Raw genomic sequence first — 20110 nt, 5'->3', positions numbered from 1 at the left:
CTCCACTGGCGCCCCCCCCCGACCCTTCGTGCAGAGTTCCCGCCGGCAGCAACCAGGGTGAACGGCGGCGGTGGGTGTCTGTCGTATCCGCGCGGCCGCTTGGCCCATCCGGGCCGGAGAATCGGCGGCCCCGCGGCCAGCGCCGCGTCAAACGTGCCGGCGCAAATGACGCCGATTCGCCGCACCTCGGAGAATCGCGTGCTGGCGCCGGGGCATCGTGGCACAGTTGCAGTGATTCGCGGGGCTCGGAGAATCGCATCACTCATCTTTCGATTGGTCACTTTGCAACCATCTGAGCTCAACTTATGGCTCAGCATTTTCAGACGTCATCCCTGCAACAGCCCCAAAGCCCTTCCTGACTCTGCCGGGACTGATGGAGCTGCTGGCCAATCTACCCAATGAGGAGCTGAGGTTCCAATTGACCCTCGTTAATCAGCCCCATGATGCTTATGGCAGTATGGTGGGTCAGTCTGAAGCATGCCAGCTCCACGCTGGCATGGCTTCTGAGACCAGGGGTGTGGTGTGGTGGTGCGTGCCATCCCCCCCCCCCCCCCCGCCCCCCCCCCCCCCCCCCCCCCCCGACCCCCCCACCACCACCGTATTATTCAGCCCATTGTGTCTGGACAGAGCCCCATGTTGCTCCCTTCATTATTAAAACAGCCAACTGACCGACCATCACATGTTTAGACTTACCCTTGGGGAATGGGCAATTATAGAGGTGCTTAATGTTGGACACTGCCCATGAACCTTTATCACAAAAGACTAGGCAGCTTTTGTCTGAGAAGAAAAAAAACTCGGACTTGGGGAGAAGACAACACAAATCTTGGGCGACATTCTCCGACCCCCCGCCGGGTCGGAGAATCGCCGGGGGCTGGCGTGAATCCCGCCCCTGCCGGTTGCCGAAGTCTCCGGTACCGGATATTTGGCGGGGGCGGGAATCGCGCCGCGCCGGTTGGCGGCCCCCCCCGCTCGATTCTTCGGCCCGGATGGGCCGAAGCCCCGCCGATAAATTGCCTGGCCCGCCGGCGTAAATTAAATCACCGGCATGCACACGGCAGCGGCCATGCCGTGCTACATGGTGGAGGCTGCTCACGGACCTGGCCCGCGAAATAGTGCCCCCCATTTGTCCGCTCACGCGCCCCAGACCAACCCCCTCAGTACCCCCAGCCCTAATAAAGTCCCCCCCTGCCCGCGGATCGGCCCGCCCCCGACTGTGGCGGCATGGGACTGAGTCCGCAGCCATCACGCCGGGTTCCCGATGGATGAGACCACACGCGACTGACGCCATTAGGAACTCGCGTGGTTGGGGGCGAAGCATCGGAGGCGGGCCTGAGGCAATGTCCTGAAGCCGTCGATACATCACGCTGGGGCGGAGCATCGCAAAAGTGGTACCGCCCCCGATTTCGTCGGTAACTTTGATTCTCCGACAGATCGCCGAATGCAATTTTGGTGTTGCCGGCTGGAGAATCCAACCCCTTATCTCCATTACAGTTTAAAAATCCAGCACAGAGATAGTGAATTTCCATCAAAGGGAATGTCAGTTGCAAAAATCATCGACTTCTGGAAAATATAGATTTTTTTTTCTTTTTTAAATTGTCCCCAGCAGTTGCAGTTTTAGAAAGTTGAACAATACAGTTGAATTCCCAAAATCTCAAGACCACCGTGGAGAAAAATCTGTCAGAGCCACAGATACCAGCAAAGGACTCTTAAACAATTAACTATTCTTTTTTACCCATTCACATTGAATCTTAATTTGACTGAAAAGTAGCCTTTTACTTTTACTGTATAGCATTTGTTCTGCATGCTTGTGTGTGAGTGTATTGCGGAGATTGGCATGTATTTACTGTTTTAAGTCTCTAACTCAATAAAACCAGCCCCTCTTTGTTTTAAACTCAAGAAAGTGTGCCAGACTATTTTATTTGCAGTCAGCAGGGGAATGGTTAGGCACAGACATTGAGTAAATCCCTATATCCTTGCAAATTCATAAAAGACCCTGTTACGGTCAGGCTTGGATGTGATGTAACAGAGAAGTCATTTTTACCACACTTCATTTGGCTGTGACAAATGTAGTAATAGAATTTTTATCCTTATGTAGATGAATGTGCATTTATACAGCACCATCCATAACTTAGGATGTCCCCAAAGTGTTTTGCAGTCAATTAATCACTTCAATTTGAAGTGTTTGTACAGATGATCTTCCCTTCCAAGGCAGTCCCTCGGGAATGAGGATGGCTCGCGTCCACTCCATTCAATGGGTTCTGAGGTCGCTGATATGTCCAGTGTGTGATCTGCAGACTGTGCCACATGTGAGGCAGATAAGAACATAAATAGGAGCAGGAGTAGGCCTCACAGCTCATCGAGCCTGCTCTGCAGTTGAGTATGATCATGGCTGACCTTAGGTTTCAACTTTATTTTCCTGCCTGCTTCCCATATCCCTTCATAATAATCACTTATTGTCACAAGTAGGCTTCAATGAAGTTACTGTGAAAAGCCCCTAGTCACCACATTCCGGTGCCTGTTCGGGATGGCTGGTACAGGAATTGAACCGGCGCTGCTGGCATTGTTGTGCATTGCAAGCCAGCTACTTAGCCCACTGTGCTAAACCAGCCACCAATCCCCAGAGAGACCAAAAATCTGTCTATCTCAGCCTTGAATGTATTAGATGATAGAGCATCCACAACCCTCTGAGGCAGAGAATGCCAAAGATTGACAACACTTTGCGTGAAGTAATTTCTCCTTTTCTCAGTCCTAAATGATTGGCTCCTTATCCTGAGACTGTGCGCGTGTGTTTAAGATTCCTGAACAAAAAAAAAAAACTCTCAGTACCCACATTCACAAGTTCAGAGTCACCCGTAAGTTGGCGGAAATGTTTGATCACTACAGGAATGCATTGAGAACATCCCAAAAGCATTCCTGTTGTCTTCCTCCGAGTCTCCCGCCATTGCCCAGTTCCTTGTAGAACAGCTGACTCGGGTATCTGGTGCCTGGCATATGAACGACATATTCCACCCAGCAGAGCTGGTTTTGAATGTTTAGCTCCTCGATACTAGTCATGCTAGCTTGGGAGAGGACACTGCTGTTGGACTGCCATTTTTGTCACCGGATTTGGAGGATCTTGTGAATGCAGCGTTGGTGTTTATTTCTCCAGTGTTTTGAGGTGCCATCTGTGTCCACGTCTCTGAAGCAATTTGGATGTCAAAGATCACTGCTGCCCAGCAAACCATGATTTTAGTCTCAGGTTTGAGATCCTGGTTCTCAAATACTCTTTTATAAATTGACCGAAGGTCGAATTGGCACATTGAAGGTGATGATGAATTTCATCATTTACACCTGCCTTCGTCGAGAGCAGCCTCCCAAAACATAGAAAATAGTCCACATTTTTTAGGATTTCGCTGTTGATCTTAATCGACGATGGGGGGTGGGGGTGGCGGGGGGGGGGAATGTTTTGTGGGAGCTGATTGAAGAGGATCTTAATTTTTCAAGTTGTTTAGTGAAAGCCCAATTTCCTTCAGAGAAGGAGCCGATGATGACCTGGAGCTGAGGGTCTGAGGGAGTTACCTGGCTCACACAAGTTTCAACTGCTTTATGAACCTCGATAACTGAAGATCAAGGACTGGCTTCCACTACAATCGTTTGGGTTACGAGATGGCTGATAAATCCAGGGTGTGATCTGCAGACTCAGGTGCAAGAGTGCTACCATTGAGCCAAGGCTGACACTTTAGATTACCCAAAAGCCTTCTGTGTCAACATTGTCAATAATCCCCAAACAGGCACATTTGTATAACGTTTCTTTTCTCAATGTTTTAACTGAGGTGTACCACCCATATTTAATAGGTGGGATAATGGCTACAATCCCGTCCTCCTGCGGGAGGCGAGGAAGGAGGTGTGCGGGCCCGAAAATTTGATGGATTGGCATCAGGATCGATAACTAATGCCTTTCTACCTCCACCGGAAGTGAGTTTTTAAAAAGTTCACTCCTGGATGAAATGGCAGATTTCTTTTCTTAAAGGAAATTAGTGAACGAGATGGGTTTTTACGACAATTGACAAGATTTCAAGGTTACCATTCGACTCTTAATTCCAGATTTTTATTGAATTCAAATTTCACCATCTGTCAGGGTGGGATTTGAACTCAGGTCCCCAGGCCTTACCCTGGGTTCCTGGATTACTTGTTCAGTGACTACACCACTATCTCCCCTCTGGGTGGGAACGACCATGGTCGACTTTTCCAACCCGATTCCACTGGAGTCCCTTAAGTGGCCAATTAGCAACCACTTAAGGGCATCTTTCCATCTCTGCTGCAATCTTCCCAGCTCCAGGCGGACCTACTGACATACAGCCTGTGCAACTCGTAAAAACCCAATGGGCTGCATGTCATATGGAGAGGAGGGAGGGGACGCCCATGCTCTGTACTAATATGTGCATGATGGAGGACATGGTGATGGGGCAAGAGGGGTGGCCACTGACAGCCAACTGCCTTCCCTTGCTGCCAACAGATATGAAACCCCTCCATGTGACCCCCACCCCCCAAGGTCAGAGACCCCCCCACCCCACCTGTAGCTCTTCCGTTCTTCCTGTTCCATTAGTGATCCTGGGACAATTGGAGGGGTGTTGCTCTGGCAACAGCCATGACTTCTTCCATCACATGTTTACAGTATACCTCCGTGGCTCTCAGCTGTCATGAATTGGTAAACACGTTGAAGAATAATTGCAACCATATCAAAAGACTGCTCCAAAATGTTGGAATCGGTGGGCCCTGAGGTGAAGGGAGGCAATGGAAAATGGGGCGTTATAGGTCTAGGTCTTTATATATCTCTGGCGTTGATCTCAGCTCTACTGCTGGGTAGCTGAATGAGTGAAAAACACATGGTTCATTTTTGTATGGCCCGTGTTCAAGTGTAACAATGATGGTGGCTCCCAACAGAGAGAGGCAGCTGAGTTTAGAACATAGAACAGTACAGCACAGAACAGGCCCTTCGGCCCTCGATGTTGTGCCGAGCATTGTCCGAAACCAAGGTCAAGCTATCCCACTCCCTGTCATTCTGGTGTGCACCATGTGCCTATCCAATAACCGCTTGAAAGTTCCTCAAGTGTCCGACTCCACTATCACAGCAGGCAGTCCATTCCACACCCTAACAACTCTCTGAGTAAAGAACCTACCTCGGATATCCCTCCTATATCTCCCACCCTGAATCTTATAGTTATGCCCCCTTGTAACAGCTACATCCACCCGAGGAGATAGTCTCTGAACGTCCACTCTATCTATCCCCCTCATTATCTTATAAACCTCTATTAAGTCGCCTCTTATCCTCCTCCGCTCCAAAGAGAAAAGCCCTAGCTCCCTCAACCTTTCCTCATGAGACGTATCCTGCAAACCAGGCAGCATCCTGGTAAATCTCCTTTGCACCCTTTCCAATGCTTCCACATCCTTCCTATAATGAGGTGACTAGAACTGCACACAATACTCCAAATGTGGTCTCACCAGGGTAATGTATAGGTGTAGCATAACCCCGCGGCTCTTAAAATCATGCCCCCTGTTAATAGATGCTAACACACTATAATCCTTCTTCACGGCTCTATCCACTTGAGTGGCAACCTTCAGAGATCGGTGGACATGAACCCCAAGTATATCAGGAGAGGTACTGTTGTTCACCTCTGTACAGGTGGGCATTGATGTTAATTCTAGTCACTTCACTGTTTCACTGCACAGCAACTCCTCCAGGCCAGTTCCCCCGATATTTTAGCCCTTATCGTTTAAGGATTTCAATGTGCTGACTTCACAGTGTTTGTTGAATCCGCAGCATTGGAATCTGTACATTGCTGCTCAGTGCGTAGTTGATGAACTCTCCCACTTGAAAAGAGAGAACCCAATTTTCCCAAGTGAGTAACGAGTCTGCTGGAGACACAGTCACTAATTATATGTATTGGGAGCACCAGGATTGTCATCTATATCCAGAGAGACACTCGACTGCCACTTGATATAATGATAGTCAGGCTCTCAAAATTCCAATCACATGATCTGGCAAACGGTCTCTCAGTTGTCTAAATGCATTGAATAATGGATTTTATATACACACTGCAATCAAATAAAACATTCCACAGTAATTGGTTAGCTGAATCTTCTACAGGAAGTGCCCATAAGAACTTCCTGTTCGTTATTAAATCATCATCTTCTGAAGAAAAATTGCATGTGTGCCTTGACCCAACCGCCCAGCTGCGTTGCAAGCACAGCGGCATTTTGCATAAATAATGTCGCTCATTAGGACTGAGTGCCATAAGCAGAATGCAATCCTTCAGTTCACTCAGAAAGGGTCATTTTGAGCTATGTGCAGAGCCTCCCAAAACGACCCGTATAATTCAAACTTCTTTTGTATTGTCTGCTGGATGGTAAGCTCAAACTTACAGGGCTCCTCCAGATGGCCGATAATTTGTTTTGGGAAAAAAAACACTCGAGCGTCTCTCTGGAAAACTTGACAGCCTCAATAGTTTGTTTATAGACTTTCTTTGGCCCTTGCTTCATTTATTTTTGCAACTCCCTCCCCTGCCCCAAGGTCTGTGGTTATAAACATCATTTAGTTTATCTCGCAAGTGATTGGCAGCCAGTGGGGCCAGTTTTATAGTCCAGTTAATTTCATACTGATATGTCTTATAGATCTACACATATATTCCTTAGTTGACAAGAATAGTTTTCTGGTTACATGGATTTCACAGCTGAACAGTGTTTTTATTGTGCGGCTGTCCTGATTGACTGGTCTATTTTCTAGTTAACATTATAACTTAAGGTGGATATAGATGTAGTCAATTGCCCCTTGAAGTTGTAATAATTGATCCCTTTCTGTGGATCTGATCTTTCGTATTGTGTTCCAATGAGATGAAATGTGATGGTGTACCTTTTGTGCTGGCACCTAACCCTTGAACAACTTCCTTGTCACAAAAACGGGGTAATTTCACGAGGTTGATACATTTATTTTCTGTAAGATTTTGCACCAAAGCCCTTCTTCCAACGTCTTCCCCAATACCTCCTCCCATTTGGCCTGAACCCTATCCAAGGATTCTGATCCTGCTCCCATAATTTTCCTTTAAATAGCAGAGGTAACTCCCCTTCTGACGCCAACAGCACAAACACCTCCTTCAGCAACAAATCCTAGGGACCTTACCAGCACATATAAACAAAGAGATCAATCATTTCACCCCCAAAAAAAGAGATTTAGATTAGAAGACCTGGAGACACAGAAATAAAAACAAAAGCTGTGGCAGAACATTCATTTTTACCACTTGTCCTCGGCCTGCATCGATAGGCACAGACTTTCCCACCTTTGTGAGTCTTCCTTAACCCTTGCTGAAAGGCTTAAAAATTCAATTTCCGTATCTGAACCCAGTCGCGAGATACTTGTACCCCCAGGTACCTAAAGTGGTTAGTTACTGATTGAAATGGCATATCTTCCATGCTTTCTCCTTCCCTCAGTGTCGAGATTGAAAAGCAGTCACTTTTTCCAAGATTTAACTTTTAGCCTGAGAAGGTCCGAACCCTTTTAGTAGCTCCATAATGTTTCTAATCGTAGGCATCGGGTCAGATATATATAAAAGTAAATCATCGGCGTATAATGATACCTTGGTTCCACTCACCCTCATTATCCCCTTCCATTTATTCGAGCTCCTCAGCACAATGGTCAAGGGTTCTATTGGCAAATAAGTAGTAGAGAGGGCATGTGGCACCCCTATCTTGTTCCCCACTTTGGCAAAAAATAATCCCAGCTCATCTTGTTCGTTCGTGCACTCGCCCTCGGATCTGCGTACAATAATTTGACCCAAGCTGCGAACTTAGGCCCGATTCCAAACTGTTCCAACACCATGAAGAAATAATTCCATTCGACTCTATCGAACGTCTTCTCTGCATCTAATGCCATTATCATCTCCTGCTCCTTCCTCTCTGCTGGAGTCAACACCACATTTAACAGGCATTGTACATTTGAAGCTTACCGTCTCTTTATGAATCCCGTCTGCTCTTCCCTTACTATCCGTGGCAGACACTTCTCCAAGCTAAGAGACAATACCTTTGTCAATATCTTAACGTCCACATTTAATAATGATATCGGCCGATAAGACCCACACTCCATTGGATCTTTATCCTTTTTCAAAAATAGTGAAATTGAAGCTTGCTTCATCCTCCACTTTAATGCTTCTTAAAACATCATTACCAGTAGTGGAGCCAGCCTTTCCATAAATTCTTATAGAACTCCAATGGAAATCCATCTGGTTCTGCTGCCTTCCCGTCTGCATCTTTCCAGTTGCAATATGTATTTCCTCCACACCTATGGGCCCCTCCAGTCTGGCCTTATCTTCTGCATCTAGAATAGGAAATTTCAATTTCTTGAAGAATTTTTGCATATCCCACTCATTTCCTGAGGGCTCTGATCTATACAAACTTCTATAAAACTTTTCAAACACCTGTTCTGGTGCTGATGCCAACCTTCCCGTTTAATCCAGGACCTGTATAATCTCCCTGAGGCTGCCTGACGCCTAAATTGGCTTGCCAACATCTGACTAGCTTTTTCCTCATACTCATACACCGACCCTCTAGCCTGGCTTAACTGCAGTACTGCGTTCCTCGTTGGTAGCAAATTATACTTAATTTGAATCTCCTTCTTGCTGATCAATAACACCAGTGTGGGTTTCTCCGCATAATTCCCACTCACCTTCAAAATTATGTCCACTAGCCATTGGTGTTTCTCCCTTTCTTCCCTATCCATCTGTACCTTATATGAGATCATTTCCCCCCCCCGCACTACTACCTTTAGAGCCTCCCAAACCATTGAAGGCGAGATCCCCCCATTATTATGCATAATATTGTAGCGCACAAAGACTCCATGAGACGAATATAGTGAAGTCGATGAGGCTTTATTAAGCGTGTCTGTTCCCCAGCAGCCCGATAGTAAACTGGCCTGCGGGGGAAGGCACCGGCTTTTTATACTTCGCCTTCAGGGCGGAGCATGAGGTCAACGGCCAACCAGGACCCGGGATCTGTCAGCCAATGACATTAGGGCTTCCAGTCCCACATGACCCCCAGTACATACTACCACATTCACCCCTTGTCAAAAATGAACCCGGCGGGGTGATGCTTCGTATGGTGGTAAGGGTTTACAGGGCAGGTCCTGGGAGGATAGAACAGTTACATGGTAGTACAGTATTGGACAGTATCGTCCTGTTACAACTATTCACAGAGGGTATAGGAAAAACAAAATGTTCATTGGACAGTCCATCTTTGTTTTACATCGACGCCACGAGTCGGTCGGGCGGTCTGGTCGTCCGTGTCGATCGCCTCGGCCCCGGCGGTGGTGGTGGTGCTTGTACCAGTGTTGTCGCCTCCGGGAGCCGCACGGTTTCAGCTGTCGGTGCAAAGGGGAGGGGGACTGATCCTCCTGGGAAGGGGGCGGTCGCGGGGTGCGGCGGTGGCAGGAAGGGGGGCGGTTGGGTTGATGGTGTCGGGGGGGTGTGCGTGGTGCCGGCGGGCGCCAGATCCCGCAGGGAGACCGTGTCCTATCGGCCGTCGGGGTACTCCACGTAGGCGTACTGGGGGTTTGCGTGGAGGAGGTGAACCCTTTCGACCAACGGGTCCGCCTTATTTGCCCGCACGTGCTTTCGGAGCAGGATGGGTCCTGGGGCCGCCAGCCAGGTCGGCAGCGACGTTCCAGAGGAGGACCTCCTAGGGAAGACAAGGAGACGCTCGTGGGGCGTTTGATTAGTGCTTGTACATAATAACGACCGGATGGAATGGAGAGCGTCCGGGAGGACCTCCTGCCACCGTGAAACTGGGAGATCCCTGGACTGTAGGGCCAGTAGGACGGCCTTCCAGACCGTGCCGTTCTCCCTTTCTACTTGCCCGTTCCCCCGGGGGTTGTAGCTGGTCGTCCTGCTTGAAGCTATGCCCTTGCTGAGCAGGAACTGGCGCAGCTCGTCACTCATGAAAGAGGACCCCCTGTCGCTGTGGACGTATGCGGGGTAACTGAACAGCGTGAAGATGCTGTTCAGGGCTTTAATGACTGTGGCCGCGGTCATGTCGGAGCAGGGAATGGCAAAAGGGAAGCGGGAGTATTCGTCCACTACATTAAGGAAATATGCGTTGCGGTCGGTGGAGGGGAGGGGCCCTTTGAAATCGAGACTGAGGCGTTCAAAGGGGCGGGAAGCCTTAATCAGGTGCGCTCCATCTGGCCTGAAAAAATGCGGTTTGCATTCTGCGCAGATGTGGCAGTCCCTTGTGACTGTACGGACCTCCTCTAAAGAGTATGGGAGATTGCGGGACTTGATGAAGTGGTAAAACCGAGTGACCCCCGGGTGGCAGAGGTCCTCGTGGAGGGCTTGGAGGCGGTCAATTTGTGCGTTGGCACATGTGCCGCAGGATAGGGCATCGGACAGCTCGTTCAGCTTTCCGGGCCGGTACAAGATCTCATAGTTGAAGGTGGAGAGCTCGATCCTCCACCTTAAGATCTTGTCATTTTTAATCTTTCCCCGCTGTGCATTATCGAACATGAAGGCTACCGACCGTTGGTCAGTGAGGAGAGTGAATCTCCTGCCGGCCAGGTAATGCCTCCAATGTCGCACAGCTTCCACTATGGCTTGGGCTTCCTTTTCCACTGAGGAGTGGCGGATTTCTGAGGCGTGCAGGGTTCGGGAGAAGAAGGCCACGGGTCTGCCCGCTTGGTTAAGGGTAGCCGCTAGAGCTACGTCAGAGGCGTCGCTCTCGACCTGGAAGGGGAGGGACTCGTCGATGGCGCGCATCGTGGCCTTTGCGATGTCCGCTTTGATGCGGCTGAAGGCCTGGCAAGCCTCTGTCGACAGAGGGAAAGTCGTGGTCTGTATTAGGGGGCGGGCCTTGTCTGCGTACTGGGGGACCCACTGGGCGTAGTACGAAAAGAACCCCAGGTAGCGTTTCAGGGCTTTTGGGCAGTGCGGGAGGGGAAATTCCATGAGTGCGCGCATACGTTCGGGGTCGGGGCCTATTATCCCATTGCGCACTATGTAGCCCAGAATGGCTAGCCGGTCGGTGCTAAAAACGCACTTGTCCTCGTTGTACGTGAGGTTCAAGGCTTTGGCGGTCTGGAGGAATTTTTGGAGGTTGGCGTCGTGGTCCTGCTGATCGTGGCCGCAGATGGTTACATTGTCGAGGTACGGGAACGTGGCCCGTAACCCATGTTGATCAACCATTCGGTCCATCTCCCGTTGGAAGACCGAGACCCCGTTTGTGACGCCAAAAGGGACCCGTCTGCCTCGAAGGCTGTGTACTTGCGGTCACTTGGGCGGATGGGGAGCTGATAGTAGGCGGACTTGAGGTCCACGGTGGAGAAGACTTTATACTGGGCAATCCGATTGACCATGTCGGATATGCGGGGGAGAGGGTACGCGTCTAGTTGTGTGTACCTGTTGATGGTCTGGCTATAGTCAATGACCATCCTTTGTTTCTCCCCTGTCTTCACTACTACCACCTGCGCTCTCCAGGGACTATTGCTGGCCTGGATTATGCCCTCCTTTAGTAGCCGCTGGACTTCGGAGCGAATGAAGGTCCGGTCCTGGGCGCTGTACCGTCTGCTCCTAGTGGCGACGGGTTTGCAATCCGGGGTGAGGTTCGCAAACAAGGACGGGGGTTGCACCTTGAGGGTGGCGAGGCCGCAGATAGTGAGTGGGGGTATGGGGCCGCCAAATTTAAACGTAAGGCTCTGTAGGTTACATTGAAAATCTAAGCCCAGCAAGGTGGGGGCACAGAGTTGGGGAAGGACGTTAAGTTTGTAGTTTTTGAATTCCCTCCCCTGTACCGTTAGGGTAACTATGCAGAATCCCTGGATCTGTACGGAGTGGGATCCTGCAGCTAGGCAAATCTTTTGTGCGCTGGGGTAGGTAGTTAAGGAACAGCGTCTTACCGTGTCGGGATGTATAAAACTTTCCATGCTCCGGGAGTCGACTAGGCATGGCGTCTTGTGGCCGTTAATTAGGACCGTTGTCGTCGTCGTCTGGAGAGTCCGGGGCCGAGCCTGATCGAGCGTAACCGAAGCGAGCCGTGGTTGCAGTAGTGGGGTGGGGTCCGTTGTTGCCGTCCAAGATGGCGTCGGGGATGGACAAAATGGCCGCCCCCATACATCGCACGTGGCTGAGGGGTCACGAGATGGCGTCGGGGGTGGACAAAATGGCCGCCCCCATGCGTCGTACAGGTCGGGGGCGGTCCAAGATGGCGGCGCCCCTCCTCCCCTCGTGGTGGTCGGGACCCAAAATGCGGGTCGCACATGTTGTGCTTGGGGGTCTGGGGAGCGCTAGGACCGCGCGGAGTTCCCGCACTGCGAGCGCCAGGGCCGCGGGCGCTAGGACCGCGCGGAGTTCCTTCCCTGCGAGCGCCAGGGCCGCGGGCGCTAGGACCGCGCGGAGCTCCCTCGCCGGGGACAGCAGTGGTCGGGGCCCAGGTCGGCGGCGCCGGCGGGTCAGTCGTGGGGCCGCGAGCGCTGGGACCGTGCGGAGCTCCCTCGCCAGGGACAGCGGTGGTCGGGGTCCAGGTAGGTTGCGCCGGCGGGTCAGTCGTGGGGCCGCGAGTGCTGGGACCGCGCGGAGCTCCCTCGCCGGGGACAGCGGTGGTCGGGGCCCAGGCCGGCGGGTCAGTCGTGGGGCCGCGAGCGCTGGGACCGCGCGGAGCTCCCTCGCCGGGGACAGTGGTGGTCGGAGCCCAGGCCGGCGGGTCAGTCGTGGGGCCGCGAGCGCTGGGACCGTGCGGAGCTCCCTCGCCGGGGACAGCGGTGGTCGGGACCCAAAATGGCGGCGTCTGCGGGTTGCACATGGCGTGCTGGGGGGGTTGGGAGGCATAGACTGCCTGTAGGGCTCCCTGTGGCCCCGGGACGGCGGCGACCTCGCGGGATCGGCACACCACCGCATAGTGGCCCTTTTTCCCGCAGCATTTGCAGATGGCTGCGCGGGCCGGACAGCGTTGTCGGGGGTGCTTCGCCTGGCCGCAGAAATAACAGCGGGCGCCCCCGGTGCGACTCGGCGTTTGGACTGCGCAAGCCTGTAGGGTGTGTGGGGGGGGGGGTTTGCCGCGACGGGTACGTACGGGGCCCGATGGCCTGCCGCGCGGTCGGGGCCGCAGGCGCGGGTAGCGCGGCGTAGAACTCATCCATCGATTCTCCGGGAGCTTGCCGTCTCGTCGCGAGCTGGTAGCGAGCGTAGATTTGGTTAACAGGGCGGACATAGAGACTTCTCAGTGCTGCGAACGCCGTCTGGAAATCGTCGGTGTCTTCAATGAGGGTGAAAATCTCCGTGCTCACCCTCGAGTGCAGGACCTGCAGTTTTTGTTCGTCTGAGACCCGGCCGGTGGTCGGTCTGAGGTAGGCCTCGAAGCAAGTCTGCCAGTGTTTGAAGGCTGCTGCCGCATTCACTGCGTGGGGGCTGATCCTCAGGCATTCTGGAATGATCCTGAGCTCCATAGTCCTTTTTAGGCACGCTTAATAAATTGTAGCGCACAAAGACTCCATGAGACGAATATAATGAAGTCGATGAGGCTTTATTAAGCGTGTCTGTTCCCCAGCAGCCCGATAGTTAACTGGCCTGCGGGGGAAGGCACCGGCTTCTTATACTTCGCCTTCAGGGCGGAGCATGAGGTCAACGGCCAACCAGGACCCGGGATCTGTCAGCCAATGACATTAGGGCTTCCAGTCTCACATGACCCCCAATACATACTACCACAAATATATTAATTGATAATTTCACTCATCTTTTTGTTAAAGTCCAAATCTGCTAACAATCCCACATTCATCCAGCATGGCAGCCTTTGAATCATCCCTTTCTCCAAGACTACTTCTACCAAGTGTGAGGCATAGTCTTAAATAACAATGGCGGAATAATACGCTTTCCTCACCTCTGGTGAGGCTCCCTCTCTATGATGAAAAAAAATCAATCCTTGAATATACATTGTGCACTGGAGAGAAGTAAGATTATTCTCTTCCCTCCGGGTGTAAAAACCACCATGGGTCTACGCACCCCCCATCTCCTTCATAAATGCTGCCACCACGTCCGCCAAACCTGAAGGAGAACATTCTAACTGTGGGTTCAGTACAATATTTAAATCTCTACCTAAAACCCAACTGATATGTATCTAGACTTGGAATGGCTGCCACCAGCCTTTTCATAAATCCTATATCATCCCAGTTCAGGGCATATACATTGACCAGTATGACCGATCTTCCCTCCAATATACCTTTGACGATGACGTACCTGACCCCTTGGTCTATTATTACTTGCACCATCTGAAATTTAACCTTTTTGCTGACCAATACTGCCTTTCCTCGGCCCTGCTATTAAAACCCGAGTGGAACATCTGACTCACCCACCCCTTTTGGAGTCATAACTGATCTTTTACTCTCAAATGAGCAGCACCATGTCGGCTTTCATTTGGATCAATGCTGAACGCTTTGGATAACATTTCTCTGGGCACTATTCTAAGTGGGTTAATGCTGCCATTAAAATGGAGTGGGAGGCAAGTCACATGATTCTCTTAAGTATTTTCTCCCTTGTGTTGCAAACCATTATGTTTCGCTTGTTGACAAACTAATGAGCATTTGCTGACCTCACTATCCTATCAAAGATTGTGGACGGGATTTTTTGAGCAACCCGCCGTGTGTTTTTTGGCAGTGGAGGCAGCCCACCAGCAGGATCTTATGGGCTCACCATTGTCATTGTCAACGAGATTTCCCATTGAATGCACCCCTTGTTGCCATCGGTGAGCCAAAGGATCCCGTCAGAGTGAGCAGCCGGTAAATTCCGCCCTATCTCACACATTCAGATTGGTACCTATAAATGCACCAATACTTGTGAGAATAAAGTTAAAACAGAAAAACAAACAGAAACACTTGATTTTATATAACAACTTATTACCAACAAAATGATTCAAACCATTTGACACGATGAACACCGATAATTGTTTAGTAACTTATTAAGCAGGAAGGGCAGCACAGAGGCGCAGAGGTCACAGGTTCAATCCCGGCTCTGGGTCAGTGTCCATGTGGAGTTTCCACATTCTCCCCGTGTTTACATGGGTTTTGCCCCACAACCCAAAGATGTGCAGGGTAGGTGGATTGGCCACGCTAAATTGCCCCTTAATTGGAAAAATGAAATAAACAAAAAGGAGTGTTCTCGCTGGAGTTCAGAAGAATAAGGGGGATCTCATAGAGATTTATAAAATTCTAACAGGACTAGACAAGGTAGATGCAGGGAACATGTTCCCGATGGTGGGTGGGTCCAGAACCAGGGGGTCACATTCTGAGGATTCAGGGTAAACCATTTCGTCAGAGATGAGGAGATATTTCTTCACCCAAAGAGCTTGTAGAATTCATTACCACAGGAAGTAGTTGATGCTAAAACATTGAATATATTCAAAAGGCGGCTAGATAAAGCACTTGGAGCGAATGGGATCAAAGGCTATGAGGAGAAAGCAGGATTCGGCTATTGAGTTGGATGATCAGCCATGATTGTGATAAATGGCAGAGCAGGCTTGAAGGGCCAAAAGGCCTCCTCCTGCTCCTATCTTCTATGTACCTATGTATCTGTGTAAAAGGGTGGGTGCAGGATGGTCTTGCAGGGTGGTTTTTCCTCAGGGGGACAGTCGCGGCAGAGCTGTCTGAGGGACATGCAAACCTGCAAAAATAAATAAGTAAATAATGATGGAAAAACACTGCAAAGTGTGCCTAGGCAGCACACTCAAACACAAACCTCAGTCCCTGGAGTCTTGTGCCCAGTTTTGGTCCACTTATTTTATTTTTTATAAATTTAGAGTACCCAATTATTTTCGTCTGGAGTGGCACCTTTAACTGTTACCATGATGGGCAGCACGGTAGCATTGTGGATAGCACAATTGCTTCACAGCTCCAGGGTCCCAGGTTCGATTCCGGCTTGGGTCACTGTCTGTGCGGAGTCTGCACATCCTCCCCGTGTGTGCGTGGGTTTCCTCCGGGTGCTCCGGTTTCCTCCCACAGTCCAAAGATGTGCAGGTTAGGTGGATTGGCTATGATAAATTGCCCTTAGTGTCCAAAATTGCCCTTAGTGTTGGGTGGGGTTACTGGGTTATGGGGATAGGGTGGAGGTGTTGACCTTGGGTAGGGTGTTCTTTCCAAGAGCCGGTGCAGACTCGATGGGCCGAATGGCCTCCTTCTGCACTGTAAATTCTATGATAATCTATGTGTTGGGGTGTCATTGCAAGAGATAACTACAAATACAGTTTAAAACAGAGAAACATTTTAAGTATTTCTTTTTTGGAAAACTGAGTACTCTTGTTTATTTTAATATTTATTTCCTGCTATGGTTCTTGTTTGTCGTTGAAGGGGTTGTTGAGTAAGAGTAATTTGCTGCAGGTTTTGATGTTTGTGCTTTTTGTTTTCTTGAACTTTTCTCTGGAGTTCTTTTTATAAATGTTGAAGCTTTGGTTGGGCAATTTTGTGACTTAGGGTGAATTTTGAAGGAGGAAAGGGTAATTCTCAAAATGTTAGCTCTTTTTCACTCTGCAAAGTCATTAGTGCTGCTCTGAACATCAAAGAATTCTGATGGAAGCAGGCAACGGCCAGGATTCTCCGAAATCCCAGCCAAGTGTTGGCACCGGTGTAAACACCGGAGTGGTGTACGCCGGGGTCAACGTGCCTCCTGGCCCAGCAATTCACCGGTCTTCAGGGGGCTAGCACGGTGCCGGAGTGCTGCGCGCTGCTCTGGCACCGAAAAGCGGCCCTGCATGGCCGGCACGGGTCCGCGCATGCACGTAATGGCCATCTCCTTGCCGGCACATGCACGTGGTTGCCGTTTCCGCGCCGGCGCGTAAGCATGGTTGCCATCTCCGCGCCAGCGCGGAGCAACATGTCGGAGACCTAACAGCGGGCCCGCGCAGAAGGAGATTGGCCCCTCCAGATCACGGGCGCCCACCAACCGGAAGCCCCCGATAGCGGGCCTTGACCTCGTGGTGGCCCACCTCTCCCTGGAGTCAGATCCCCCCACTAGGACATCCAACGCGGCCGTGGGTCCGACCTCCCGCCTCTTTCAGCGGCCCCCGACCGACGCTGGGCGTGATTGGCGCCGATTCTCCGGTAGGCGGAGATTCGCGGCCCAGCATTGGAGCGGCGTGGAGGGAATTTCTAGCGTCCCCGGCAATTCTCCGACCCAGCACGGGCTCGGAAAATCCTGCCTAGCGTCTCTCAAGTGCGTATATTATGGAAGGATACGCATCCTCGATTGCTGAACTGGTACCTTTGTTGCCCAGTGTGGCTTTTGGCTATATACAAAGATGTGCAGGTTAGGTGGATTGGCCATGCTAAATTGCCCCTTAGTGTCCAAAGATGTGTTGGATGGGTGGATCAGCCATGGTCAATGCGTGGAGCTATGGGGATAGTGTGGGGGACTGGGCCCAGGTAGACAGCTCATTCAGAGAATTGGTGCAGCCTTGATGGGCTGAATGGCCTCCTTCTGTTCAATAGGGATTCTATGATGCAGAAGACCAGTCCTGGGTTTGTGCTGGGTACAAGTGATCTCTGTCTAAGTAGTTACAACTGGCCACAACACCCCACGGGCTAGGCAGGGGAAAAATAATCTAAATTTCCACTCTGTGGAAATGTGTGCATTTGTGAAGCTTTGGGTGTGGACAATGATTTGACTTCACCAGAATGCTTCCCCTGTTCAAATAACCTTATAGCCTTCACTGTATGGGATCATATAATAAAAATGCCACTTGGGTAGGATATTGCAAGACAGGTCATGCCAATAGAGAAAAAGAGCAATGTTGACCATGCAAATACTACAGCTGTGTCTAATCCTGTCTCTCCTCACATATTTCACTTCAACTTCCTTCCTATATTTAGCTGAGTCGAGTCTCTCACATTCATAACTGAGTAAGAAGTCGAGAGGATGCTAATAAAGTTTATTGATTGACAGGATGAGGCCTGGGGATTATCCTTTGAATTTAATTGTTTCATCAGCTGTCTCTACACTGGAAGCCTTTTAGATACCTCCCAATCAGCAAGCTCATTTGCTCTGTCAATCAGGCAAAGCATCCTGGCCCTACAACAACTTGCAAGAGCACTGATGCTTCAAAAGGCTGAGCTGTTAATCTGCAAATCCATTAGTTAATGGTGCTAGAACAAAAACTGTCTCTGGAGTTTTGTCAGCCTCTAGCTGGGTGTTACTTAGGAAAAGAATACCTCATCCTGGGCTCAGTCCATTTAATGCATGGAAGACAGATAAAGATATATGGAACTTCTTCGCACAGTTGGGGGAGTTCATAATCAAAGTCTTTGCTCCAGGATACTGATTCACATGGGTCACAGTCAGATATTGATGTGAAATATTGCTCTCCTACAGCCTTGTTCTCTGATAATACACTGTACCCTTTGTTGTATTTTAAAACGGCATTCAGCTAGTTTGTATTTTCAAGCCTTTCTCTGCATTTACACATCATTGGAGCTGCGGCTGAGAGAAGTGACACGTGGCCTATCCCTGGATTAGAACTTCAGAGAATGGGAATTTTAATTTTGAAGTGCTGGGGAACAGGAGTTAATGTAGGTTAGATAAGACACAGGAGTTTTTGGAGGAGCTGAAGTTCACTGAATGTGGAGGATAAGAGGCTAATTAGAAAAACAGTTGAGTACTAAAGTCTGAAAATGGCAAATGCACTTTAGTTAGGTTTAGGCCTGCTGTATTGTAAATGCTTTTATTATAACAGTTAAAAAATCTCACAGTTAGGCAACAGTTTCACTGTATATCTTGGGGAGGAAAGTCAAATGTGTGGGATGTTCTAGCCTCTCCCACCAGAAGGATCTTTCGGGTCCCAATGAAGTCAACAGAGATTTTGAGGTGCCTGCTGCATCCGCTATGGGGAATCTCCATGGTAGGGCCAGAAAATCCAGGAATAGTCTCTTTTTAAATGTAAGCCAATTCTCTTTGCTATGTCATTGGTGCTACTTCTTCAACACTCTCCCAATCTTGCTAACTTTAGATTGACAAATCCGCTTAAAGATCTTCACAACAGTTGGGCTCCAAGTGACCCCAATGAACTGTTGCACAGCTCTTTCATTTGTAAGTTCCCAGATGCCTCCTGGATAAGGTTTAAGGCTGTGCATGAGGGTGAATGTGTCCATCCAGTAGCCTGGACTTACTAATACAGTTAAACAAACTGGCTCTTCAACATAAGATTGGTTATCTATGTAAGATGGTCTGTCAAAGGTCAAGCATTTTGATTGAAGGACAGAATTATGTTTTGCACTGATTGTTAGCGGCACCGTTGTATTTTAGCGACTAATCCCCCATTGGCACCTGCATCAGGTTTCCTCATTACACTTGTCATGGTTATAGTGAAAAGCCAATTTATTTGAATAAGTCAATCAATGAACAAAGCTTGCTCGATGTGCATTATGATGCTGCCAATTATAAGCAAAGCAATATTGAATCGCCAATTGGCTGGAGAGCTAACGTGCAGACATAGACCTGCAGTAAGTGCGGCCTCCCAGCAAAGAGTCAGTGTGCCTTTGGGACTGGACTTTGAGGAAGTACTGCGAGGAAGTCATTAAAGATGTGTGCTGTCAATACTCAGATCAAAGAGATTCTCCCTTTCCTCCTGCACTGATTTATAAACAGTTGTAGAAGTGGTGTATGTCCTTTCTCTCTTGCAGGACAGAGGTGTGAATGTCAGATGTACTTCCTCTCATCAGCAAGCTCTCATTATGTTTCATGTTGATTATGCCTGCCATTTGGTTAGAATGGGGATATATCCCTTTGAAAACACCAATGCTAAAAAACATTTTGGAATTCTCTTTCAGATAATGTTTGAAGGAACATTTTCATTGTAAATGGGATAGCGATGAAGAAAGGAAAAACTTGCATTTTTATCTCTACAAAAAGAAATATTTCCTTTTATATTGTGCTTTTTATGACTGATGTGTTGGGTACTCTGCTACACAGACGAACCTACATGGTTGCGAATGGTACAACTCAGTTTTATTACTCACATTTATTTACAGTGGTAAACTGGTTACTGAGGTTTGATCATAACCCTAGAATCTGTGGACCTATTCCGAATACTATCTTGTAGTGGCACTCAGCACATGGTGGAT

At 49.5% G+C, this 20110-nt stretch overlaps 1 protein-coding gene across 1 annotated transcript in view; it reads left to right on the top strand.

Annotated features, from left to right (window-relative positions):
- Positions 1–20110, top strand: part of LOC140426781 (slit homolog 3 protein-like) — a 925338-nt gene that overhangs the window by 212953 nt on the left and 692275 nt on the right. The gene's annotated exons all lie outside the window — the stretch shown is intronic.

This window comes from Scyliorhinus torazame, chromosome 7 (genome assembly GCF_047496885.1).
Source record: "Scyliorhinus torazame isolate Kashiwa2021f chromosome 7, sScyTor2.1, whole genome shotgun sequence".
Taxonomy (NCBI): domain Eukaryota; kingdom Metazoa; phylum Chordata; class Chondrichthyes; order Carcharhiniformes; family Scyliorhinidae; genus Scyliorhinus; species Scyliorhinus torazame.
The sequence above is the reverse complement of the archived record's forward strand: the minus strand, read 5'-3'. Positions and strand labels throughout refer to the sequence as shown.